At 41.1% G+C, this 27,681-nt stretch overlaps 1 pseudogene; it reads right to left on the reverse strand.

Annotated features, from left to right (window-relative positions):
* Positions 1 to 26,963, reverse strand: part of LOC107780417 (uncharacterized) — a 46,503-nt pseudogene extending 19,540 nt beyond the window's left edge.
* Between the last annotated feature and the right edge of the window lie 718 nt (positions 26,964 to 27,681).

Genomic DNA, 27,681 nt, shown 5'->3' on the forward strand with positions numbered 1-27,681 from the left:
GCCACCGGCTCAACGTCATAAGTCAAATTACCGTCCAGCTCCACTGTACTGAAATCCAGAATATGAGACGGATCCCCGACATACTTTCGGAGCATGGATACATGAAATACTGGATGAACACCTGATAGACTAGGTGGCAAAGAAAGTTCATAAGCTACCTCTCCAATTTTCTTAAGTATCTCAAAAGGCCCAATATACCGAGGGCTCAACTTGCCCTTCTTCTCGAACCTCAACACACCCTTCATGGGTGAAATCTTGAGCAGAACCTTCTCCCTAACCATGTAAGCAACATCACAGACCTTCCGGTCAGCATAACTCTTATGTCTAGACTGCGCCGTGTTAAGACGCTGCTGAATCAATTTAACCTTCTCCAAAGCATCCTAAACCAAATCAGTACCCAATAGCTTAGCCTCACCTGGCTGAAACCAACCCACTAGAGACCGACACCGTCTCCCATATAAAGCCTCATACAGAGCCATCTGAATGCTCGATTGGTAGCTGTTATTGTAAGCAAACTCTGCCAGTGGTAAAAATTGATCCCAAGAACCTCCAAAATCAATGACACAAGTGCGTAACATATCCTCCAATATCTGAATAGTGCGCTCGTAATTTCCATCCGTCTGAGGGTGAAATGTTGTACTCAACTGAACCTGTGTGCCCAATTCTCGTTGAGCTGCTCTCCAAAACTGTGATGTAAACTGCGTGCCCCGATCTGAAATGATGGACACCGGCACACCGTATGGGCGAACAATCTCACGGATATAAATCTCAGCCAACCGCTCCGAAGAATAATTAGTACCAACTGGAATGAAATGCGTGGATTTGGTCAACCGTTCTACAATAACCCAAACCGCATCAAACTTCCTCAATGTCTGTGGAAGCCCAACTACGAAGTCTATGGTAATGCGCTCCCATTTCCACTCTGGAATTTCAAGTCTCTGAAGTAATCCTCCCGGTCTCTGATGCTCGTACTTTACCTGTTGACAATTTAAACACCGAGCTACATACCCAACTATATCTTTCTTCATTCGCCTCTACCAATAATGCTACCTCAAATCCTGATACATCTTCACGGCACCTGGATGAACAGAGTACCGCAAACTGTGAGCTTCCTGGAGAATCAACTCACGCAAACCCTCTACATTAGGCACACATAGCCTGCCCTGCATCCGTAATACACCGTCATCTCCAATAGTGACTTCCTTGGCATCATCGTGCTGAACCATGTCCTTAAGGACAAGAAGATGTGGATCATCATACTGGCGCTCTCTGACGCGATCATATAAAGAAGACCGAGAAACCACACAAGCCAGAACTCTATTTGGCTCGGAAATATCCAATCTAATAAACTGGTGGTCCAAGTCTTGAAAATCTAAGGCTAAAGGCCTCTCTGTTGCCGGTAAGTATGTTAAGCTGCCCAAACTCTCCGCCTTACGATTCAAGGCATCAGTCACCATATTGGCCTTTCCGGGGTGATAGAGAATGGTGATGTCATAATCCTTAAGCAACTCTAACCACCTTCGCTGTCGCAAATTAAGATCCTTCTGTTTAAACAGATGTTGTAGATTCTGGTGATCGGTATAAACCTCACAATGGACACCATACAAGTAATGCCGCCAAATTTTCAAGGCGTGAACAATAGCTACTAACTCAAGGTCGTGGACCGGATAATTCTTCTCATGTACCTTTAACTGTCTGAACTCATAGGCAATCACCCTATCGTCTCACATAAGCACTGCACTGAGACCAATACACGAGTACTGCTAACTCAGATTTCACACATAGAGAATTTGGCATAAAGTTTCTCTTCCCTCAGCCTCTATAGTACAATACTCAGATGTTGTACATATTCCTCCTGGCTACGTGAGTATACCAGGATGTCATCAATAAATACCACAACAAATGAGTAAAGATACGGCTAGAATACGCTATTCATCAAGTGCATAAATGTTATTGGGGAATTGGTTAGCCCAAATGACATCACAAAAAATTCGTAGTGACCATAACGAGTCCTGAATGTCGTCTTAGAATATACGAATCCGGAATTTTTAATTGGTGATACCCGATCTCAAATCAATTTTGGATAATACCCTCGCTCCCTAAAGTTGGTCAAATAAATTTTCAATACGCAGCAAAGGATATTTGTTCTTGATTGTAACTTTGTTCAGTTGTATGTAATCAATGCACATCCGCATAGTACCATCTTTCTTTTTCACAAACAAAAATGGTGCACCCCAAGGTCACACACTAGGCCTAATAAACCCCTTATCAAGAAGTTCCGGAAGTTTCTCTTTCAATTCTTTTTACTCAGATGGTGCCATAAGATATGGAGGAATAGGAATGGGCTGAGTGCCCGGCACCAAATCAATAACAAAATCAATATCTTTGTCGGGTGGCATACCTAGCAGGTATGCAGGAAATACATCTGAAAAGTCTCGTACTATAGGTATTGAATCAATAGTAGGAATACCTGCATCAACATCTCTCACAAAGGCCAAATATGACAAACACCCCTTCCCAACCATACGCTGGGCCTTCAAATAAGAAATTACCCTGCTAGGAATAAAGTCTAGAGAACCTCTCCATTCAACCTTCGGCAACCCCTACATCGCCAACGTCATAGTTTTTTCGTGACAGTCCAGAATAGCATGACATGGAGACAACTAATCCATACCCAGAATTACATCGAAATCAACCATATCGAGTAATAAAAGATTAACTCTAGTCTCCGATTCCCCAATACTTACCACACACAACCGATACACACAGTCCACCGTAATAATATCGCCCATCGGCATAGATACACGAATAGGTAAAACTAAGGACTCATGGGGCATATCCAAATAACGAGTAAAATACGATGATACATATAAATAAGTAGAACCAGGGTCAAATAATATAGAAGCCTCCCTATGGCACACTGAAAAAATACCTCTGATCACTGCATCTGAAGCAACAGCATCTGGCCTGGCAGGAAAAGCATAAAATCGGGCCTGACCACCACCTGATCGGTCTCCACCTCTTGGGCGACCCCTAGCTGCCTGACCCCCACCCCGCGCTGGCTGGGCGAGTGGAGAAGTAACTGGTGCTGAAGTCGTAGTATGACCCCTCTACTGCATTGGACCTCCCGAGCGACGAGGACAATGTCTCCATATATGCCCAAATTCCCCGCACTCAAAGCAGTTCCCGGGTACTGGTGGTGCTGACTGAATCGGGCCCCGAGAATCAGAATAACTGCTAGAAGCACCCGGTGCAAATGAACCTTAAAATGAAGGAGCACAGGACGAACTCTGGGCTTCCAGGGCACTGAGAGATGACTGACCCTGATGAGAACTATATGGACCCTAGCTGGATGATGAATCGCGGTGAACTAGACGACCCGTCTGAGCGTGTTTGTAAGGACAACCCTATGATGACCCAAAAGGTCATCTTATGTTTTAGAACTCGAATCTATGCTCTTAAGCCTTAAAAATTTCATTTTCACCCTCCTCGATTTGCGTGCACAGTCCGGGCAGGTTTCCGGAAAGCTTTTATTTTAAAAATGGATGAAAATAAGAATTTATACCTTAAAAGTTAATTTTAGTTGACTTTGGTCAATATTTTTGATAAACGGGCCCGGATCCATGTTTTTATAGTCCCGGTGGGTCCGTATCGAATTATGGGACCCGGGCTTATGCCCGAAATCGAATTCGGAGGTCCCTAGCTCAAGTTATAAATTTTTGATAAAAATTAAAAGTCTGAAAATTAATTGTTCTAAAGAATTGATTGATATTTGGCATTGTTAGTATCGGGTACGTATTTTGCTTCGGAGCCCGGTACAGGTTCATTATGATATTTAAGACTTGTCTGTGAAATTTGGTGAGAAACGGAGTTGATTTGACGTGATTCGGATATCCAGTTGAGAAGATATGAATTTTAAAGTGTTCTTGTGAATTTTATTTGTTTTGGTGCTAAATTCATAGTTCTAGGTGTTATTTTGGTGATTTGATCGCGCGAGCAAGTTCGTATGATGTTTTTAGACTTGTGTGCACCATTGATTTAGAGCTTCGAGGGCTCGGGTGAGTTTTGGATAGGCTACAGAGTGACATTTGGCTTGGAAAACACTCATGGTGCATCTGATATTATTGCAGGCCTCTGATCTCGCATTTGCGAGATCAGGCATCGCATTTGCGAGCTTCTCATCGCAAATGTGAAGAGAAGCTGGGCCAATAGTTTTCGCATTTGCGAGTTTTCTTTCACATTTGCGAAGGGAGTCAGGGAAGGGTAGTGATCGCAAATGCGATCATTTAGTCGCATTTGCAAAGATTCAAGGTTCGCATTTGCAAACTTATCTTCGCATTTGCGAAGGCAGCATAAGTGTGAAGGGCTTCACATTTGCGATGACTCCTTCGCATTTGCGAGCTTCGCATAATGAAGCTCAGGTCGCAAATGCGACATCTGCAGCTGATCGAAATGACTTTTGGACGGGAATTTTCATTCATTTCCCAAGTTTTCAAGACCTAAAACACAAGAGGCGATTTTTCCAAAGACCATTTCTTCCCCAAATCATAGGTAAGTGATTCTAAACTGGTTTCTTTCAATCTTTCACTACATTTTACAAGATTTCAACCTAAAGTCTAAGGTTTTCATGGTAGAATTAGGGGTTTTGGGTAGAAACTAGGGATTTCGAAAATTTGGGGATTTAGACCTCAATTTGAGGTCGGATTCCAAAACCAATTATATATTCGGGTTCGGGGGTGAATGGGTAAATGGATTTTGGTCCGAACCTCGAGTTTTGACCAAACGGGCCCGGGGTTGATTTTTTGACTTTTTGGAGGAAAATTTGGGAAATCTGTAATTATTCATTAAACTTGATTCCTTTAGCAATGTTTGATATTATTGAGTCATTTTTGAATAGATACGAGTGATTTGGAGGTGAATTCCAAAGGAAAAGCTGTGATTGAGAATTAAGTGGCCTTCGGAGCGAGGTAAGTGTTGTGTCTAACCCTGACTTGAGGGAATTAGGAACCTTAGATTATTTGCTAAGTGAAATTCATGTGAGCGGCGTATATGTTAGGTGACGAGTACTTATGCGCCACCAATTTACCTATTTTTCCACGTTTCTTCTGTTTTATTATATTGTCTCTTCCTATGCCTAATTGCTACAAGTTTATACTAGTGTTGTTAAATTGATCGTCATTATCATGTTTACGGACTTTCTGTTGGTAATCGAGTATTTATTTAAAAGTTGAGATTTATATTGTGGAACCAAATGTTGAAGTAAGGTTTGTACTTGTTATTCTATCTCCCTATTGTTATTTATGCATTGCATTATGGTAAGGGAGAGTGTTAATGCACGAAGGGTGATGCCATGTCATATTGTGAGTGTTAATGCACGAAGGGTGATGCCGTGCCATATTGTGAGTGTTAATGCACGAAGGGTGATGCCGTGCCATATTGTGTGTGTAAAAGTACGAAGGGTGATGCCGTGCCATGAAATGAGAGTTAATGCACGAAGGGTGATGCCGTGCCGTTTCTATTGATTTTATGGTGAGATTGAGAGTAAAAGTACAAAGGGTGATGCCGTGTATTTTTCCTTTATTGTTTTCACTATTCCTGTTGATTCATGGTATATTGACTGCTCCGGTTATTGTTTTGTCGTACTTCTTTATTTCGTATTCCCCTCAGTATGTTTCCCTCCTGACATTTCCTGTTTAGTTCTTCATTTATGTTATTTGTATATACACCGTTAAATTGTACATGTTGATTTGTATGTGACTTGCCTTAGCCTCGTCACTACTTCATCGAGGTTAGGCTCGACACTTACCAGTAAATGGGATCGGTTGTACTGATATTGCACTCTGCACTTTCTGTGCAGACTTTGATACCGGTTCAGGTTGATCAAGATTTTGCTATTAGTCCGCTGTTCGGAGACTTAAGGTAGATCTGTCGGCATTCACAGACCTTGAAATCCCCGTATACTTTTTATGTCACTGTTGTTTTCTTTCATTCAGACAGTTGTATTTCTTCTAGACTATTACTTGTACCAAATTCTAGAATGCTCGTGAATTGTGACTGCAGATCCGGATGGTAGTAATTAATATAGTTTTATGATATTCCGCACTTATTGTATTTTATCTTAGTTAATTATTGTTAATTACTGAATGGAAATAAGGAATTGGTTTAATGATTCTCTAACGTTGGCTTGCCTAGTAAGTAAAATGTAAGGCGCTATCACGGTCCCGTCGGTGGGAAATTTTGTGTCATGACAGTTGGTATCACAGTAGTAGGTTACATAGGTCTCACGAGTCACGAGCAAGCTTAGTAGAGTCTGAAGGATCGGTACGGAGACATCTGTACTTATCTCTCATAGGCTATGAAGTTTAGGAACAATATCACTTCTTTCATTCCTTATCGTGCGGCGTTGATTTTGCTTGAAACCTATATCGCGTATTCCTTTGTATCTGCTCGTGTATGACTTTGCGCACTCGATATCAGTTGTGCATCGACAGTTCATGATGTCGCAGATGAACTACGAGGGAGCTAGAGATGCTCAAACATTGACTCAATGTGTGATTCTGACTAAAGATGCGGACGTATAAAGAGATCACCCAGTGAATAATGTGGGGGGTGCAACGTACCTTGGCATCTGGTTGATTTATACGAGTTGTGAAGGTTAATATTGTGGACCATCGGACGTGGTGAACTATGACTTTGTGTCGAGTGGGGGAGTCTACTATCAATGAATGGATTGCGAGTCATGTGTTATATCAGTTTTGGCCTGAAATGTATATATGTGGTACTGAAAGGTTCCCCAAAAATTTACACATGTTTAAGGCCTGAGATTTTGTAGAGGATAAGGTTGGTACTTGCGGTATGTCCACCTACTTAGTAATCCTATACTTCAGTACCAAAGGAGTTAGAGAAACAACTTTAAATTTACAGAAGACTACTCAGTGTGGACGTCATGGTTGCAGATTTTGGGATGCTTCGGAGAAAGTACAGTAGTTGACGAGATTCTGGACTATGTGGTTTGTGCCAAGATTTGCCGGTATGGAGCTCTACTTTTTTGATCGTTGTGTATAAATAGGGGTAAGGGTTACCCCAAAGAAGATTCGAAGAGTATGTTAAGAAATAGGTCAGCTCAACAGTGTTGAGTCAGCATAACAAAAGAAGAAATTGGCCTTGGGAGAGATAATTCTCCACAAGTGTCCGTGGCAAGCCTATGAAGAGGGCAGACTAGCCAATGCAACACCGCCCACTTGGCTCAGTTCTCAGAACGCTTTTGAACTACCTACTGAGGGATAGAGACTGAGGAGGGTTTATGAAGGGACTCACTTACCCTATCAGACTTCAAATGGCCAAGGAGACCGGAAGTGAGATTTCTTTTCAGGCAGTTGCTAATGTCGCGAGGAGGATCGAGATGGTTCTTGCACAGGAGAGATGGTAGAGGTCTGATAGAGGCCTCGTCAGTTCGGTGGTGCCTCGTCTGGAGGCAGGGGTACTTATGGCAGAGATCAGGTACCTAGAGGTGGAGGTCAGACCATTAGAGGTGGAGGATAGGCGGGTAGAAGGTGTCCTAGAGGTGGAGACCCAGCTGTTGTTATATTTGTTTTATGATATGGCGGAGGTCGTTACATCAGATGGTATCGTTACAGGTACGACCTCGATTTAATATAAAGGAATAATTTTCTTAATTTGATTCGGTTTAGAGTATCGAGACGAGTCCTCCTATTGTGCTCCACTTATGAGTGGGCTTCGTAATTCTATAATCTACTTATGTGTCTACTTCTGTTGGGAGGTTTTATGGAGATAACTACACCTATAATTCCATGATGGACTCTAATAAGATCTGTGAGACTAAAGGTGCCTTTCTGGTACTTATTTCGGTATGTTTTGATGTATTTCCGGATAATTAATTACAAATTGTGAATTATATGCCCTACCGGTGTGGGGTTCATTATGTGTTGTGATTTTGTTTAACGAAAGTTATTTAAAAGGATAAAATGGAAAGTTTCGATTGGCAAGATGTGCATATTATTTGTGATTTAGAACTGAGGCTGAGGTCCTCACATTTTAAAATAAATTGATATGTTTAAACCGGGCTATGAGCTGCGGTGAAAGTTATATACGGACGAGATCCTTGTGATATAAATTCTTCTGTTTAAATTCTCCCTTGTGAAATTAAATTTGTACGATAGTACTAATAGGGAGTCATGTCTGTTAGGCTTATTTAAAAATATTTGTATGAAATTCTCTATGCATACTTGCCAAATTCGTGTTGTAATATTGACTCATTAATTCGGGTAAATAATTATGAGGTCTTCATGCCTCGCATCTCGTTATTAGTATTGTGAAGGTTTGAAACGAGATTTTTGTTAACATGAGGTTAATTGGCAATTCGGTAATCGATCATGAACAACATTAAGAACAAATATCCAGTGCCAAGAATTGATGACTTATTTGATCAGTTTCAGGGATGCCAAGGTATTTTTGAAGATTGATTTGAGGTCTGGTTACCATCAATTGAAGATTAGGGAATCTGATGTACCCTAAAACAGATTTTCGGACTCGGTATGTGCATTACGAATTCCTAGTGATGTCATTTGGGTTGACAAATTCCCCAGCAGCAATTATGGATTTGATGAATCGGGTGTTCAAGCCCTATTTGGAATCTTTTGTGGTTGTATTCATTGATGATATCTTGATTTGCTCCAGCAGTCGAAAGGAGCATGAGCAGCATCTTTAGAGTGTGCTTCATACTTTGAAGAATAATCAGTTATATGCCAAATTTTCAAAATGTGAGTTTTGGTTAGACTCAGTTACCTTTTTGGGGCATGTTGTATCGGCAGAAGGAATAAAGGTGGATCCTATGAAGATTGAGGCTGTTCAAAATTGGCCTAGACCTACTTCAGTTACACAGATCCGGAGTTTCCTGGATTTAGCAAATTATTATCGTCGGTTCGTGGAAGGATTTTCATCTATAGCAAGCCCATTGACCGGATTGACCCAGAAAGGTGTCCCATTCATATGGTCAGATGAGTATGAGTTGAGCTTTCAGAAGCTCAAGACCGCTTTGACTATAGCGCCAGTGTTGGTATTACCCACAGGTTCAGGATCATATACAGTATATTGTGACACATCTCACATTGGGCTTGGTGTAGTATTAATGCAAGATGGCAAGGTAATTGCATATGCATCGCGGCAGTTGAACGTTCACGAGAAGAATTATCCTATTCATGACTTAGAACTGGTAGCCATTGTTCATGCGCTAAAGATTTGGAGGCATGACCTCTACGGTGTCTCATGTGAGGTATTTACTGATCATTGTAGCCTTCCGTACCTGTTCAAACAAAAAGATCTTAATTTGAGGCAGAGAATATGGTTGGAGTTGTTGAAAGACTATGATATCACAATTTTGTATCACCCTGGAAAGGCCAATGTGGTGGACGATGCTTTGAGTAGAAAGGCTATGAGTATGGGCAGTCTTGCGTATATTCTGGTTGGTGAGGGGCCATTAGCTGTATATGTTCAGACTTTGGCTAACCAATTCGTGAGGTTAGATGTTTTAGAACCCAGTCGAGTTCTAGATTGCACAGTCGCTCGAACTTCTTTATATGAGCACATTAGAGAGAGGCAGTATGATGATCCTCGTTTACTTGTCCTTAAGGACACGGTGCGGCACGGTGATGCCAAACAGTTTGCTGTGGGGGATGATGGAATTCTACGAATGCAGGGTCGTATTTGTGTGCCTAATGTGGATGGGCTTCGTGAATTAATTCTTGAAGAGGCACACAGTTCCAGGTATTCTATTCATCCAGGTATCGCCAAAATGTATCAAGATTTGCGGCAACATTATTGGTGGAGGAGAATGAAAAAGGATATAGTTGCATATATTTCTTGGTGTCTGAATTGTCAGCAAGTTAAGTACGAGCTCAGAGACCTAGTAGGTTGCTTCAGAAGTTAGAAATTCCTGAATGGAAATGGGTGCGTATCACTATGGATTTTGTTGTTGGACTCCCACGGACTCAGAGAAAATTTGATGCAATTTGGGGTCATTGTGGACAGGTTGACCAAGTCAGCACATTTCATTCCAGTGGCAGCTACCTATTCTTCAAAAAGGTTAGCTAAAATTTACATTCGTGAGATTGTCCGCCTTTACGGGGTGCCCGTGTCTATTATTTCATATGGAGGTACGCAGTGTACCTCGCACTTTTGGAGGGCAGTACATCGTGAATTAGGTACGTGGGTTGAGTTGAGCACAACATTCCTTCCGAGCGTACTATTCAGATCTTGGAGTATATGCTCCGCGCCTATGTTATTGACTTTGGAGGTTCTTGGGATCAGTTCTTGCCGTTAGCGGAGTTTGCCTACAATAACATCTACCAGTCGAGCATTCAGATGGCTCCATATGAGGCATTATACGGAAGACGATGCCATTCGCCAGTTTGCTGGTTTGAACCGGGAGAGGCTCGGTTATTGGGTACCGATTTGGTACAAGATGCCTTGGATAAGGTCAAGATTATTCAGGATCGACTTCGCATAGCTCAGTCTAGGCAAAAGGGTTATACCCACCTTAGAGTTTGTGATATTGCATTCGTGGTTGGAGAAAGAATATTGCTTCGGGTATCGCCCATGAAGGGTGTTATAAGATTTGGGAAGAAGGGCAAGTTCAGCCCTAGGTATATCGGGCCATTTGAGATCCTCGAGAGAGTGGGGGAGGTAGCTTATAGACTTGCGTTGCCTCCAGGGTTATCCTCAATTCATCTGGTATTCCATGTGTCTATGCTCCGGAAATATCATAGTGACCCATCCCATGTGTTAAATTTCAGCTCTGTCCAGTTGGACAAGGATTTGACTTACGAGGAGGACCCGGTGGCAATTCTAGCCCGGCAAGTTCGCCAGTTGAGATCCAAGAGTTACCCTTCAGTTCGAGTGCAGTGGAGAGGTAAGCCTATTGAGGCAGCTACTTGGGAGTTTGAGTCCGATATGCGGAGTAGATATCCCCACCTTTTCACCAGCCCAGGTACTTTTCTATGTCCGTTCGAGGACGAACGGTTGTTTTAAAGGTGGAGAATGTGATGAGCTAAAAGGTCATCTTATGTTTTAGAACTCGAATCTGCGCTCTTAAGTCTTAAAAATCTCATTTTTACCCTCATCGATTTGCGTGTGCAGTCAGGGCAGGTTTCCGGAAAGCTTTTATGTTAAAAATTGATGAAAATAAGAATTTATGCCTTAAAAGTTAATTTTAGTTGACTTCGGTCAACATTTTTGGTAAACGGGTCCGGATCTATTCTTTGACGGTCCCGGTAGAATTTTTGCCCGGAATCGAATTTGGAGGTCCCTAGCTTGAGTTATGAATTTTTGTTGAAAATTAAAAGCTTGAAAATTATTTGTTTTTAAGAATTGATTGATATTTGGCATTGTTAGTATCGGGTCCAAATTCTACCGGGACCGTCAAAGAATAGATCCGGACCCGTTTACCAAAAATGTTGATCGAAGTCAACTAAAATCAACTTGTAAGGCAAAAATTCTTATTTTCATTAGTTTTCAATATTAAAGCTTTCTGGAAACCTACCCGGACTGTGCACGCAAATCGAGAAGGGTAAAGATGAGATTTGTAAGGCTTAAGAGCGTAGATTCGATTTCTAAAACATAAGATGGCCTTTTGGTTCATCACATTCTCCACCTCTAAAACAAACATTCGTCCTCGAACGGACATAAAAAAAAATAGCTGGGCTGGTGAAAATGTGGGGATATCTACTCCGCATATCGAACTCGAACTCTCAAGTAGCTGCCTCAATAGGCTGACCTCTCCACTGCACTCGAACTGAAGGGTAACTCTTTGACCTCAACTGACGAATCGGCCGATCTAGAATGGCCACCGACTCCTCCTCGTAAGTCAAATCCTTGATCAACTGGACAGAGCTGAAATCTAACACGTGGGATGGGTCACCATGATATTTCCAGAGCATAGACACATGGAATACCGGATGAACTGAGGATAACCTTGGAGGCAACGCAAGTCTATAAGCTACCTCCTCCACTCTCTCGAGGATCTCAAATGGCCCGATATACCTAGGGCTCAACTTGCCCTTCTTCCCAAATCTCATAACACCCTTCATGGGCGATACCCGAAGCAATATTCTTTCTCCAACCATGAATGCAATATCACGAACTTTACGGTCAGCATAACTCTTTTTCCTGGACTGAGCTGTACAAAGTCGATCCTGTATAATCTTGACTTTGTCCAAGGCCTCCTGAACTAAATATGTACCCAATAACCGAGCCTCCCCCGGCTCGAACCACCCTACTGGCGACCTACTATGTCTACCATATAATGCCTCATAGGGAGCCATCTGAATGCTCGACTGGTAGCTGTTATTGTAGGCAAACTCTGCTAACGGCAAAAACTGATCCCAAGAACCTCCAAAGTCAATAACACATGCACGGAGCATATCCTCCAAGATCTCAATAGTACGCTCGGACTGCCCGTCCGTCTGAGGATGAAATGTTATGCTCAACTCAACTCGCGTACCCAACTCATGCTGAACTGCCCTCCAAAACTACGAGGTAAACTGTGTACCTCGATCAGAAATGATAGACATGGGCACACCGTGAAGACAGACGATCTCACGAATATAAATCTCTGCCAACTGCTCCGAGGAATAGGTGACTACCACAGGAATGAAATGCGCAAACTTAGTCAGCCTGTCCACAATGACCCAAAATGCATCGAACTTCCTCTGAGTCCGTGGGAGTCCAACAACAAAGTCCATAGTGATACGCTCCCACTTCCACTCAGGAATATCTAACCTTTGAAGTAAACCACCAGGTCTCTAATGCTCACACTTTACCTGTTGGAAATTTAGGCACCGAGCTAGATAGGCAACTACGTCCTTCTTCATTCGCCTCCACCAATAATGCTGCCTCAAGTCCTGATACATCTTGGCGGCGCCTGGATGAATAGAATACCGGGAACTGTGGGACTCCTCAAGGATCAACTCATGAAGTCCATCCACATTAGGTACACAAATACGACCCTGAATCCTTAAAAATCCATCATCTCTAATAGTAACCTGCTTAGCACCACCGTGCCGCACTGTGTCTCTAAGGACAAGTAAATGAGGATCGTCATCCTGCCGATCTCTGATACGCTCAAATAAAAAAGACCGAGCAATTGTACAAGCTAGAACACGGCTGGACTCAGAAACATCTAACCTCACGAACTGGTTGGCCAAGGCCTGAACATCCAATGCAAGCGGCCTTTCACCAACTAGAATATATGCAAGCCTACCCATACTGACTGACTTTCTAGTCAAAGCATCGGCCACCACATTGGCCTTCCCGGAATGATACAATATGGTGATATCATAGTCTTTCAATAGCTCCATCCACCTCCTCTGCCTCAAATTGAGTTCCTTCTGCTTGAACAAATACTACATGCTCCGATGATCAGTGAATACCTCACATGGCACGCCGTAAAGATAGTGCCTCCAAATCTTCAGCGCATGAACAATGGCTGCCAGCTCTAGATCATGAACATGGTAATTTTTCTCGTGAACCTTCAGCTGCCATGAAGCATATGCAATAACCTTGCCACCCTGCATCAATACCGCACCCATACCAATACGAGATGCGTCACAATATACAGTATAAGATCCTGAACATGTGGGTAACACCAATACTGGTGCCGTAGTCAAAGTTGTCCTGAGCTTCTGAAAGCTCACTTCACTCTCGTCTGACCACCTGAACGGGGCACCCTTCTGGGTCAATCTGGTCAACGGGGCTGCTATGGATGAAAACCCCTACACAAATCGACGGTAATATCCCGCAAAACCCATGAAACTACGGATCTCTGTAGCTAATGTGGGTCTAGGCCAGTTCTAGACTGCCTCAATCTTCTTAGGATCCGCCTGAATACCCTCTGCTAATACAATGTGACCCAAGAAAGCAACTGAACTCAACCAAAACTCGCATTTTGAGAACTTAGCATATAACTGGCTGTCTTTCAGAGTCTGAAGGACGATCCGAAGGTGCTGCTCATGCTCCTCTCGATTGTGGGAGTAGATCAAGATATCATCAATAAACACAACCATGAAGGAATCCAAGTAGGGTTTGAACACCCGGTTCATCAAATCCATGAATGCTGCAGGGGCATTTGTCAGCCCAAATGACATCACTAGAAATTCATAATGCCCATACCGAGTCTGAAAAGCTGTCATAGGAACATCGGATGCCCTAATCCTCAACTGATGGTAGCCAGATCTCAAATCAATCTTTGAAAACACCTTGGCACCCTGAAGCTGATCAAATAAATCATCAATCCTCGGCAATGGATATTTATTCTTGATGGTGACTTTGTTCAACTGCCGATAATCTATAGACATCCTCATCGATCAATCTTTCTTCTTCACAAACAACACAGGTGCACCCCAGGGCGAGACACTAGGTCTAATGAAGCCCTTATCAAGCAAATCTTGCAACTGCTCCTTCAATTCTTTCAACTCTGGCAGGGCCATGCGATATGGCAGAATGGAAATAGGCTGAGTGCACGGAGCTAAGTCAATGCAGAAATCAATATCCTTGTCGGGTGGCATCCCCTGTAGGTCTGTAGGAAACACCTCTGGAAACTCACGAACAACCGGCACTGAATTCATGGAAGGAACCTCTGCACTAGAATCGCGGACATAAGCCAAATAATCTAGACACCCCTTCTCGACCATATGCCGAGCCTTCACATAAGAGATAACCCTACTGGCAGAATGGCCAAGATTCCCTCTCAACTCTAATCGAGGCAACCCCTGCAAGGCTAAGGTCACCGTCTTGGCGTGATAATCTAATATAGCATAATAAGGTGACAGTCAATCCATGCCCAGTATGACATTAAAATCAATCATGTCAAGAAGTAGAAGATCTAGACGAGTCTCAAGACACCCAATGGTGACCACACACGAACGATAAACACGATCTACAACAATAGCATCTCCCACTGGTGTGGACACATACACATGAGCACTCAAAGAATCACGGGGCACAACCAAATAGGAAGAAAAATAGGAAGACACATAGGAGTAAGTAGATCCCAGATCAAATAGAACTGAAGCATCTCTACTGCAAACTGAAACAGTACCTGTGATAACAGCGTCAGATGACTCAGCCTCAGGCCTGGCTGGGAAAGCATAACACCGGGGCTGGGCCCCACTACCCTAGACCACGTCCTTGAGACGGCCTCTAACTAGCTGGTCTCCACCTCTAACGACCTGATCTCCACCTCTAACAGTCTGGCCTCTACCTCTAGCTGCCTGACCCCTACCTCTGACTGGCTGAGTAGGTGGTGTAGCAACTAGTGCCGAAACCATGGCACGAGAACTCTGCTGCTATGAGTTGCCCGTTGCCCGAGGGCAAAATCTAGCAATGTGCCTCGGATCACCACAAGTATAACATAACCTCGGCTGCTATGACTGCTGACCCTGAAACTGACCCCGTCGACCTGAATAACCACCCTGATAACTCTGGAGTGGAGGTGCACTAATAGGAGCTGGTGGTGCGCTATAGGCTAGCTGGTCGGAATAATGCATCTAAGGTCCACGACCACCTGAGGCACCGTGGGATGCCTGGAGCGCTGAATGAAATGTCCTGGGAGGATGGACTCTACCAAAAGTACTCCTGCCTCTAGATGAGGCACTGCTGAACTCATCGGAATGACGAGGCCTCTTGTTAGACCCCTGACCTCCCTGAGTAAGAACCATCTCGACTCGTCTGGCGACATTAGCAGCCGCCTGAAAAGAAATATCACTCCCAGTCTCCTTAGCCATCTGCAATCTAATAGGCTAAGCAAGTCCATCAATAAACCTCCTCACCCTCTCTCTCGGTGCGAAGCAGAAGAATGGCATGACGGGCCAAATCCACAAAACAGGTCTCATACTGAGTAACAGTCATACTGCCCTGCTAGAGACACTCAAACTGACGGCGATGCTCCTCTCTCAATGTGATAGGCAGAAACTTCTCTATGAAGAGCTGAGAGAACTGGTCCCAAGTAAGAGAAGGCGACCCAGCTGGTCTGGTCAACAAGTAATCTCTCCATCATTTCTTGGCGGAACCAGTCATCTAAAATGCAGCAAAAGCGACCCCATTGGTCTCTACTATACCCATGTTCCGTAGAACCTTGTGACAACTGTCAAGATACTCTATGGGGTCCTCTGAAGGAGCACCACTGAAGTGAATAGGAAAGAGCTTGGTAAAACTGTCCAATCTCCATAAAGCCTCAGAAGACATAGCTGGCCCATCTCCAACCTGCACCGCAATAACCGGCTGAACTAATCCAATTGGCTGAGCTGTTGGAGCTTGATACTAGGGAGATATCTGTTCCGGAGCGGGAGTGGTAGGAGTCTGGGCTCCTCCTCCAGCCTGAGAGACTGCTGGTGTCATGGGAAATGCTCCAGTCTAGGCCACACTCTCCATAAGGCCCACAAAACGGACCAAAGCGTCCTGAAGTACTGGGGTAGCAATGAACCCCTCCGGAACCTGAGCTGGTCCAACAGGAACAGTCTTGGCTAGAACCTCCTCGTCAATCTCTATCTGAGGCTCCACTGCTGGGGCTTCTTCTTGGGCCCTAGGCTGAGCCCTGCCCCTGCCTCGGCCTCTGGCACGGCCTCGACCTCGACCTCTGCCCAGCGTAGGAGCTGTCACTGGAGGCCCTGGCTGCTACTCAGCTGAGGAAGCGGTACGTGTTCTTGCCATCTGGGAGAGAATAAGAGTAGAAGAGTTCAATCAGAATTGAGAAAGCAAAATCGCACGGTAAAGAAGAATAGAAGTGAAACTTGTCCCTAAACTTCATAGCCTCTGGAAGATAAGCATAGACGTCTCCGTACCGATCCTCCAGACTCTACTAAGCTTGCTCGTGAATCGTGAGACCTAAGCAACCTAGTGCTCTGATACCAACTGTCACGACCCAAAATTTCCCACCGACGGGACCGTGATGGCGCCTAACATTTCACTTGCCAAGCAAGCCAACGTTAGAGAATCATTAAACCAATTCCTTATTCCCATTTAATAATTAACAATAATTAACTAAGATGTAATATATTAAGTGCGGAATATCATAAAACTGTATTAATTACTACCACCCGGATCTAGAGTCACAATTCACGAGCATTCTAGAATTTACTACAAGTAATAGTCTGAAAGAAAAATAACTGTCTGAATAAAAGAAACAGTAGAATAGAAATGATAGATGGGGACTTCAAGGTCTGTGGGCGCCGACAGATCTACCTTAAGTCTCCGAACAGCGGACCAATAGCAAAATCTCGATCAACCAGAGCCGATATCAAAATCTGTACAGAAAGTGCAGAGTGCAGCATCAGTACAACCGACCCCATGTATTGGTAAGTGTCGAGCCTAACCTTGACGAAGTAGTGATGAGGCTAAGGCAAGGCACCTACAATCAACCTGTACAATTTAACAGTTTATACACAAATAACAGGAATGAAGAACTAAACAGGAAATGTCGGGAGGGGAAACATACTGAGGGCAATACAAGATAAATAACTACAACAGAATGATCACCGGAGCAGTCGATATACCATGAATTAACAGGAATAGTGAATACAGTAAGGAAAAATGCACGACATCACCCTTCGTGCTTTTACTCTCAATCTCAACATAAAATTAATAGAAACGGCACAATATCACCCTTTGTGCTTTTACTCTCATATTATGGCACGGCATCACCCTTCGTGCATTAACACTCATAATATGGCACGGCATCACCCTTCGTGCATTAACACTCATAATATGGCACGGCATCACCCTTCGTGCATTAATACTCACAATATGGCATGGCATCACCCTTCATGCATTAACACTCACAATATGGTACGGCATCACCCTTCGTGCATTAACACTCTCTCTTACTATAATGCAATGCATAAATAACAACATGGAGATAGAATAACAAGTACAAACCGTACTTCAACATTTGGTTCCATAATATCAATCTCAACTTGAAATAAAAACTCAATTATCAGCAGAAAATCCGTAAACATAATAAGAACGATAATTTGGATAACACTAGTATAACACGTAGCAATTGGGCATAGGAATGAGACAATATCAGAAAAATAGAGAAACATGGAAAAACAGGTAAATTGGTGGCGCAAAGGTTCTCGTCACCTCACATATACGCCGCTCACATGAATTTCACTATGCAATTAATCTAAGGTTCCTAATTCCCTCAAGTCAGGGTTAGACACAATACTTACCTCGCTCAGAAGGCCACTTAATTCTCAATCACAACTTTTCCTTTGGAATTCACCTCCAAACAACTCGTATCTATTCAAAAATTACTCAATAATATCAAATATTACTAAAGGAATCAATTATATTGCATAAATTAAAATTTCCAATTTTTCTTCCAAAAAGGTCAAAAAATCGACCCCGGGCCCGCTTGGTCAAAACCCGAGGTTCGGACCAAAATCTCTTTACCCAGTCACTCCCGAGCCCGAATATGTAATTAATTTTGGAATCCGACCTCAAATTGAGGTCTATTCCCCAAATTCCCGAAATTTCTATTTTCTACCCTAACCCCTAATTCTACCATGAAAACTCTAGATTTTAGGTTGAAAATTCAAGAAATGTAATGGGTAATTAAAAGGAAATGGTTTAGAATTACTTACCAACAATTTGGGGAATGATTGACTCTTGAAAAATCGCCCCTCACCGTTTGGTTTTTGAGAAAAAAATGAGATTTTTTGTCAAAAATCCCGTTTTGGGTTATGTTAAGTGCTGGGCGACAGAGTTCATCACGTTTGCGAGAGCACTGTCACGTTCGCGAAGTGTATGGACTGCCAAGCCTTCACGTTCACGAGGCAGAGCTTGCGTTCGCATAGGCTACCCTTCCCTGGTCTTCGCGTTCGCGAGACATTGCTCGCGTTCGCCAGTAATTGCTCGCGTTCGCGAGACATTGCTCGCGTTCGCGATGAAGAAAAAGATGACTCCCCCTCCCTAGTGCCTAACGCTACGCGTTCGCGATGGGCTTGTCGCATTCGCGAAGGGTAACGCCCACATCGCTTCACTTTCACGACCAAGCCTTCGCGTTCGCAAAGAAGAAATCCTCAGCTGCCCAGTTTACTCTTCGCATTAGCAAGAGTACATTCGCGAACGCGAAGAAGGACATGCCAGAACACAGATTCTGCAGAAAAACCAGATTTCCAAAGTCCAAAACATCTCGTGGCCTATCTGAAACTCACCCGAACCCTCGGGGGCTCCAAACCAAACATGCACACAAGTCTAAAAACATCATATGAACTTGCTCGCGTGATCAAATCGCCAAAATAACACCTAGAACTCTAAATTTCGCACCAATTCAAATGAAATTCTCAAGAACACTTTAAAACTTCTAATTTCTCAATTGGACGTCTGAATCACGTCAAATCAGCTCCATTTCTCACCAAATTTCACAAACATGTCTTAAATATCATAATGAACCTGTACCGGGCTCCGAAACCAAAATACGGATCCAATACTAACAATGCCAAATATCAATCAATTCTTGAAAACAAATAATATTCAAACTTTTAATTTTCATCAAAAATTCATAACGCAAGCTAGGGACATCCAAATTCAATTCAGGGCATACGCTCAGGTCCCATAATTCGATACGGACCTATCGGGACAATCAAAGTACGGATCGGGGCTCGTTTACCAAAAATGTTGACCGAATTCAACTAAAATTAACTTTTAAGGCAAAAATTCTTATTTGCATTAGTTTTCAACATAAAAGCTTTTCGGAAACTTGCTCGGACTACGCGCGCAAATCGAGAAGGGTAAAGATGAGATTTTTAAGGCTTAAGAGCGCAGACTCGAGTTCTAAAATATAAGATGACCTTTTGGGTCATCACAGTTAGTATCGGGTCCGTATTTTGGTTACGGAACCCGATACAGCTTCATTATAATATTTAATACTTGTCTATGAAATTTGGTGAGAAACAAAGTTGATTTGATGTAATTCGGACGTCCAGTTGAGAAGATATGAATTTTAAAGTGTTCTTGAGAATTTCATTTGATTTGGTGCTAAATTCATAGTTCTAGGTGTTATTTTGACGATTTGATCATGCGAGCACGTTCGTATGATGTTTTTAGACTTGTGTGCACCTTTGGTTTAGAGCCCCGAGGGCTCGGGTGAGTTTCAGATAGGCTACGAAGTGAGATTTGGCTTGGAAAACACTGATGGTGCATCTAATAATATTGCAGGCTTCTGATCTCGCATTTGCAAGATCAGGCATCGCAATTGCGACCTCTGAGAGGTTTGCATTTGCAAGCTTCTCATCATAAATGCGAAGAGAAGTTGGGCCAATAGTTTTCGCATTTGCGAGTTTTCTTTCGCATTTGCGAAGGGAGTCGGGAAATGGCAGTGATCGCAAATGCAATCATTTAGTCGCATTTGAGAAGATTCAAGGTTCGCATTTGCGAACTTATCTTCGCATTTGTGAAGGCAATAGAAGTGTGAAGGGCTTCGCATTTTTGATGACTCCTTCACATTTACGAAGTTCATGTCGTAAATGCGACATCTCCAGCTGATCAAAATGACTTTTGGACGGGAATTTTAATTCATTTCCCAAATTTTCAAGATATACAACACAAGAGGCGGTTTTTCCAAAGACCATTTCTTCCCCAAATCATAGGTAAGTGATTCTAAACTGGTTTCTTTCAATCTTTCACTACATTTTACAAGATTTCAACCTAAAATCTAAGGTGTTCATTGTAGAATTAGGGTTTTTGGGTAGAAACTAGGGATTTCGAAAATTTCGGGATTTAGACCTCAATTTGAGGTCGGATTCCAAAACCAATTATATATTCGGGCTCGGGGGTGAATGGGTAAATGGATTTTGGTCCTAACCTCAGGTTTTGACCAAGCGGGCCCGGGGTCGATTTTTCGACTTCTTGGAGGAAAATTTGGAAAATCTGTAATTATATGTTAAACTTGATTCCTTTAGCAATGTTTGATATTATTGAGTCATTTTTGAATAGATACGAGTGATTTGGAGGTTAATCCCAAAGAAAAAGCTATGATTGAGAATTAAGTGGCCTTCGTAGCGAGGTAAGTGTTGTGTCTAACCCTGACTTGAGGGAATTAGGAACCTTAGATTATTTGCTAAGTGAAATTCATGTGAGCGGCGTATATGTGAGGTGACGAGTACTTATGTGCCACCAATTTACCTGTATTCCATGTTTCTTCTGTTTTCTTATATTGTCTCTTTCCTATGCCTAATTGCTACATGTTTATACTAGTGTTGTTAAATTGATGGTCATTATCATGTTTACGGATTTTCGGTTGGTAATCGAGTATTTATTTAAAAGTTAAGATTTATATTGTGGAACCAAATGTTGAAGTAAGGTTTGTACTTGTTATTCTATCTCCCTATTGTTATTTATGCATTGCATTATGGTAAGGGAGATTGTTAATGCACGAAGGGTGATGCCGTGCCATATTGTGAGTGTTAATGCACGAAGGGTGATGCCGTGCCATATTGTGAGTGTTAATGCACGAAGGGTGATGTCGTGCCATATTGTTAGTGTTAATGCACGAAGGGTGATGCCGTGCCATTTTGTGAGTGTAAAAGCACAAAGGGTGATGCCGTGCCATTATATGAGAGTTAATGCACGAAGGGTGATGTCGTGCTGTTTCTATTAATTTTATGGCGAGATTGAGAGTAAAAGCACGAAGGGTGATGACGTGCATTTTTCCTTACTGTTTTCACTATTCCTGTTGATTCATGGTATATTGACTGCTCTGGTTATCATTCTGTTGTAGTTCTTTATCTCGTATTCCCCACAATATGTTTCTCTCCCGACATTTCCTATTTAGTTCTTCATTTATGTTATTTATATATACACGTTAAATTGTACAAGTTAATTTATAGGTGCCTTGCCTTAGCCTCGTCACTACTTCATCGAGGTTAGGCTCGACACTTACCAGTACATGGGGTCGGTTGTACTGATACTGCACTCTGCACTTTCTGTGCAGACTTTGATACCGGCTCAGATTGATCGAGATTTTACTATTGGTCCGCTGTCCGGAGACTCAAGGTAGATCTGTCGGCATTTACAGACCTTGAAGTCCCCGTCTACCTTTTATGTCACTGCGGTTTTCTTTCATTCAAACAGTTGTATTTCTTCCAGACTATTACTTGTAGTAAATTCTAGAATGCTCGTGAATTATGACTCCAGATCCGGGTGGAAGTAATTAATACAGTTTTATGATATTCCGCACTTATTATATTTCATCTTAGTTAATTATTGTTAATTACTCAATGGAAATAAGGAATTGGTTTAATGATTCTCTAATGTTGGCTTGCCTAGCAAGTGAAATGTTAGGTACCATCACGGTACCGTCGGTGGGAAATTTCGGGTCGTGACAGACCCCTACCGCGGTAAAACTGACCCCCTAAAGGAATACCACTGAAATCACCTGACCCCTCCCTCTCTCCACGCTCTTGGCTACAAACCATCTCTATTTGCCAAGCAATGTCAACTACCTCATCAAAAGTAGTACCAGATACTCTCTCCCGAGTCATAAGTAACCGTAGCTGATATGTGAGGCCATCAATGAACCTCCTAATCCTCTCTCTATCAGTGGGAACCAACCAAACTGCGTGACGAGCAAACTCAGAAAATCTCATTTCGTACTGCGTCACAGACATACCATCCTGATGTAACTGCTCAAACTGTTTGCGCAACTCTTCTCCGCGAGACTGTGGCACAAACTTCTCCAAAAAGAGAACGGAGAATTTCTGCCATGTAAGTGGTACAACACCGATCTTCCTGCACCTCTCATAAGTCTCCCAGCATCTGAAGGCAGCCCCAGAAAACTGCAAAGTAGTGAACGAGACCCCACTGGTCTCCAGAATACTCGTTGTCCGAAGCATCCGCTGACACTTATCAAGAAAACCCTGAGCATCCTCTGACTCAGCACCGCTAAATGATGGAGGTCGAAGCCTCCCAAATCTCTCAGGTCTCCTCTGCTTATCATTTGCCATAACGGGGACTATCGGGGCTTGAGCAGCTACAACTGGCTGGACTAGTAGTGCCCCCGGTATCTGAGGTCCCTGTACTACCTAATCTGGAATACGGGCAATAGGGGTGTGAGTACCTCCCCCGGCCAGAGAAGTGGCTGGTGCGGCCTGAGCCGAAACCACCTGAGCTAGGCCAGTGCAAACTGTTAATATCTGGGCCAAAGTCTCCTGAAGACCTGGAATCTCAATAGGCATAGCTGGTGCCTCAGCTGGTCCGGTCGGCTCAGCTATATCTGGAATCTACTCCTGAGCTGGAGCAACTGGTGGTACTGTTGGTGCTATGGCTGGCAAGTGGGCCGGTCCAGGCCCACGAGACCGGTCCGGGACCGCAGGCTAAACGGGCCAGGACCGTTAGGACCGATTTTAGTGGGCCTGAGCCAGTCTCGTGGGCCGGTCCTATGCTTTGGGCCCGCCGGGACCGGACCAGTCCCTTAGCGGGCCAAACGGTCCCAACGGTCAACTTTAAAAAAAAAGTAAAAAAAAATAAAAAAATTTAAAATATAGCCGTTGGGCTGTCAAAAATAGTCGTTAGCTATTTATAAAATAGCCATTTAACCCCCCAACTTTGTTTTAACCCCAAACTTTTTATAATTATACTTTTTCCCTATTTTCAACTATAAATACCCCCTCATTATTTTTATTTTTCTTATAAAATCATCAATCTATTACAATCTCTCTTTAATTTTCTTCTATAATTGCTACTATTGCTTACTTTATTGTTACTAAGTGTATAATATAAAAGCTATATTCAAAATATATATATATATATATATATAGAATATATATATTATACATTTAGTATATATACTATACTATACTATATATACATTTTATATATAGTATATAAGATGTATATATAGAAATGACCAAAGTATGGTACTTTTTAGTAGTAACATGAAAGGACCAAAGTATGGTACTTTTTAGTTGTTATAAATATGGGATGATGGAAGATAAAGTTTTAGCTCAACTCATATTACAATTTCAACTAATTTCAAACTCTTAGATATATTATCCTCTTTATCAGCTAGCTACACCAGTAGCATAACTAAATATAATGTCTCTTAAAATTATGGCAGAGAATATCGTATTATACTATATATAATACGGCTAATAGGGTCACCAACTGCCAAATTCTCTGCTGTGATGCTAAGCGACATTATATTTAGCTATGCTACTGGTGTAGCTAGCCGATAAAGAGGATAATATATCTAAGAGTGGGAAATTAGTTAAAATCGTAATCTGAGTTGAACTAAAACTTGATCTTCCATCATCCTATATTTATACTAGCTAAAAAGTATCATACTTTGGTACTTTCATGTTACTACTAAAAAGTATATGTATATATCGATATAAAAAATATATCTAGATGCTTAATATGCATTTCAAATGTTTTGGAGAATTTCAAAATGTCATAAATATAAACAATAATAAAATACAGATATAGATTAAATATATCATTCATGATTTTTTGAAATTCAGAAGGGGCATTCTTTAAACCAAAAGGCATAACATTCCATTCATATTGCCCGAATGGAACATTAAAAGCAGTTCTATAAGTATGCTCTTTAAATATTTGAATCTGCCAATAACCAGATTTTAAATCAAACTTTAAAAATATATTGGCATCATATAATCTTGATAATAAATCCTTTTTATTGGGAATGAGATACCTTATCCATTTTAAATACTTATTTAAAGGTTTATAATTAATAACCAACCTAGGAATAATACGTTCCTTTTCAGCAGCATTATTAACATAAAAAATGTGCAAGACCAAGGAGATTTTGAGGGTTTTATCAAACCCTTTTGTAACAAATTATCAATCTCTTTTTTGCAGAATTCTACCAATTCAGCGTTCGTCTGACAAGGTCGAGATTTAGTAGGAATATCATCCTCAGAGAAATTATCTTCATATGGAAGAGTGACAATATATTTTTTTCGATTCCAAAAAGCACTAGGATGCTCAACACAAATATCAATAGCAATTTATTTGGAAATCAATTTAATCTTTTCCTGTACTTAAGTGGATTTTAAAGTGTCAAATATATTCATACTAAATAATTCTAACTGTAACGAATCAATATGTCTTTGCTTCATATCAATTAAAGCATCTATATCTCTAGTTACGGGATCTGTAACAAAAGTGTAACTTATCTTTCTATCCTTTTGAGTCTATGCTAGTAAAAGGATAAATATTGTTAATAAAAGGTGTTCCAAGTATAATTGGAGGGTATAACTGATTTTTAACCAATAAAAAGAAGTGAGGAATGCAGACTTTATTTTGACAAATACCCGTATTAGGCAATTTATACTTTATATCTAAAGCATGTCCTGATGCAGATTTAACCATATGAGTAATTTTTTGAAAATATTTAGTAGGTACTAAACCTTCTTGAATGCAGATAACATCAGCTCCACTATCAATCATAGCAATATTTGTAATAGAAAAACTATAATCAATTAGAATAGTACATTTGATATACCATTTATGGGCAGTAACAATTTGCATCATTCCCAAAAATATATCATGTTTAGAATCAAGTCTAATAGGTTCTTCCTCAATATCATTTTCAGAAATACCTTTGTTTTTATCATTAGAAAACTCAGTTACGGAATTATTTTTCTCTATCTGAGTAATCCTGTGATCACAAATCATTTGATTTTGTTTAAGAGATTTAATCTCCCTTTTTAAACATTCAGTTTCAACCTTCAAATCATCGAAAGAAGCATCTTTGGTTGGTATAATTTTATTATTAAGTCGGTTATTAATTTCAGACAAAGAATAAGGCGCAGAATATTCAAATTCGTTCTTTTGTTTTTCAAAAGGTTTTGAAGAACTAGAACTTGATCTTGCAGCCAAATTTATAATTTTTTCACGAAGTTTATCATCAGTAACTTCTTTTAAAAGTTATATTACATTATCAGATGCAATAGTTTCATGTTCAAATCTTAAAATTGAGATTGTAATTTATAAAATTCATCATCATCACAAGTACATGTATTACCTTTGCAAGCTGTACAAGTTTTATCAATATTTTTATCACTATCAGATAAATCAAGTAAATCGACTTCAGCTTCAGATTCTAACTCAGAATTATAATCAGATTCTGATCCAGAAGTGTATAACAAACCATAAACCTTATCACGTAACTCATCGTCTAGTTCTAAGGTTTTCAGCTTTTGAAGCTTATAATTTGGAGCTAAATGGCCAAATTTTCCACATTTATAACACTTAATATCAGCAAGATCTCGCTTAGACCTATTTTTCGTAAATCTAGTAGACTTGCGATGAGCTTTCCTAGCATCACGCTCTTCTTTGGATCTATATCTCGATCTCTTTTTCTTATAAGGACTGTCTGGGTTAGGATATCTATGATACCTATTTTTCTTTTTCTTGCTATGAGCAGAAGTCTCGGGTATACCGAATTGGGTGCAAAAGTCTCCTAATTGTGATTTTTCCTTAAGCTTATCTATCTTAAGCTGTCTGGACAATTTTAACTCATTACACAAGTTTAATCCTTCTTGTGTGCATACTCCTATTAATTTTCCATAGGTATAATCTTTGTACGGAATTTCCCCGTAACAACCCCTTAGAGTTTTTCTTACTCTTTCAGCAAATAAGGAGGGAAGGCCATCTATAAACTTAGCTTTCCAATGTTCATACTTATTTTCGGGTAATTCCATTACTCTACTCATAAAAGTATCTTTATACCATCTAAACTCGCTTAAGGTCCTACATCTAAGGCCATTTAGCAGAGTACAGACAGTCTCGTTCTGATTGGTAAATCTACCATTGAAATGTTCTAATATGGTAAGAACAAGGGTGTAAACAGCATCTTCTCTATTTTTCACTAGAGCCATGCCTAAGTTATCAACTCCTTCGCCAGTGGCTATTACATTAATAATCATCGCCTTTTCTTCAGTAGTTAAATAATTATCCCACCAGCCACGAAGCTGGCCAGTAAAACCTGCAATAATCATTTTGCAAATAGTTCTATCTGTATTTTTTACAGTTTTACAGATAGTTGCATACATAAGCATTCTATGCACACGAATAGTCAATTGTCTATCAGTTAAACCATCAAGATTCCATTCATAAATTTCGGAACCACTATAAGACGTATTAGTCTAATTCCAATCTCATTCTTCTATTAACACATCTTGAGGAGTAGGGCAATTATAATAATAAGTTTGCATTCTGGGTTTATCAACATACTTACTATTCCTTTTGGGATAACCTCTGAGTTTATTAAACTCTGACCAGACTTCATCTTTATAATCAGAAGTAGTATCTAATTTATCAGTAAAATATTTTTGATAAATCAATAGGTTTAATATTTAAACCAGATAACTTTTTATCAAGAAGTTCTTCTAAATCATTTAACGATTTGAATTTAAAATCCTGAATCTCAGGGGGTCTTTGAACATGAGTAAGAACAATTTGAGCTTCTGATTTGCTTCCTGAAGTAGAGGCAATATCAGTTATCTTCTTGCTAGTACTCATTTCCTTTATCAAAACTGTTAATTCATTAAGTTTTTTATCAAGAGAACTGATATGTTCACCCAAAACTTTAACATATAAAATTAAATAATTATTTTGAGAAATCAAATTATTAATTTCTACGAT

Source organism: Nicotiana tabacum, chromosome 17, assembly GCF_000715075.1.
Source record: "Nicotiana tabacum cultivar K326 chromosome 17, ASM71507v2, whole genome shotgun sequence".
Taxonomy (NCBI): domain Eukaryota; kingdom Viridiplantae; phylum Streptophyta; class Magnoliopsida; order Solanales; family Solanaceae; genus Nicotiana; species Nicotiana tabacum.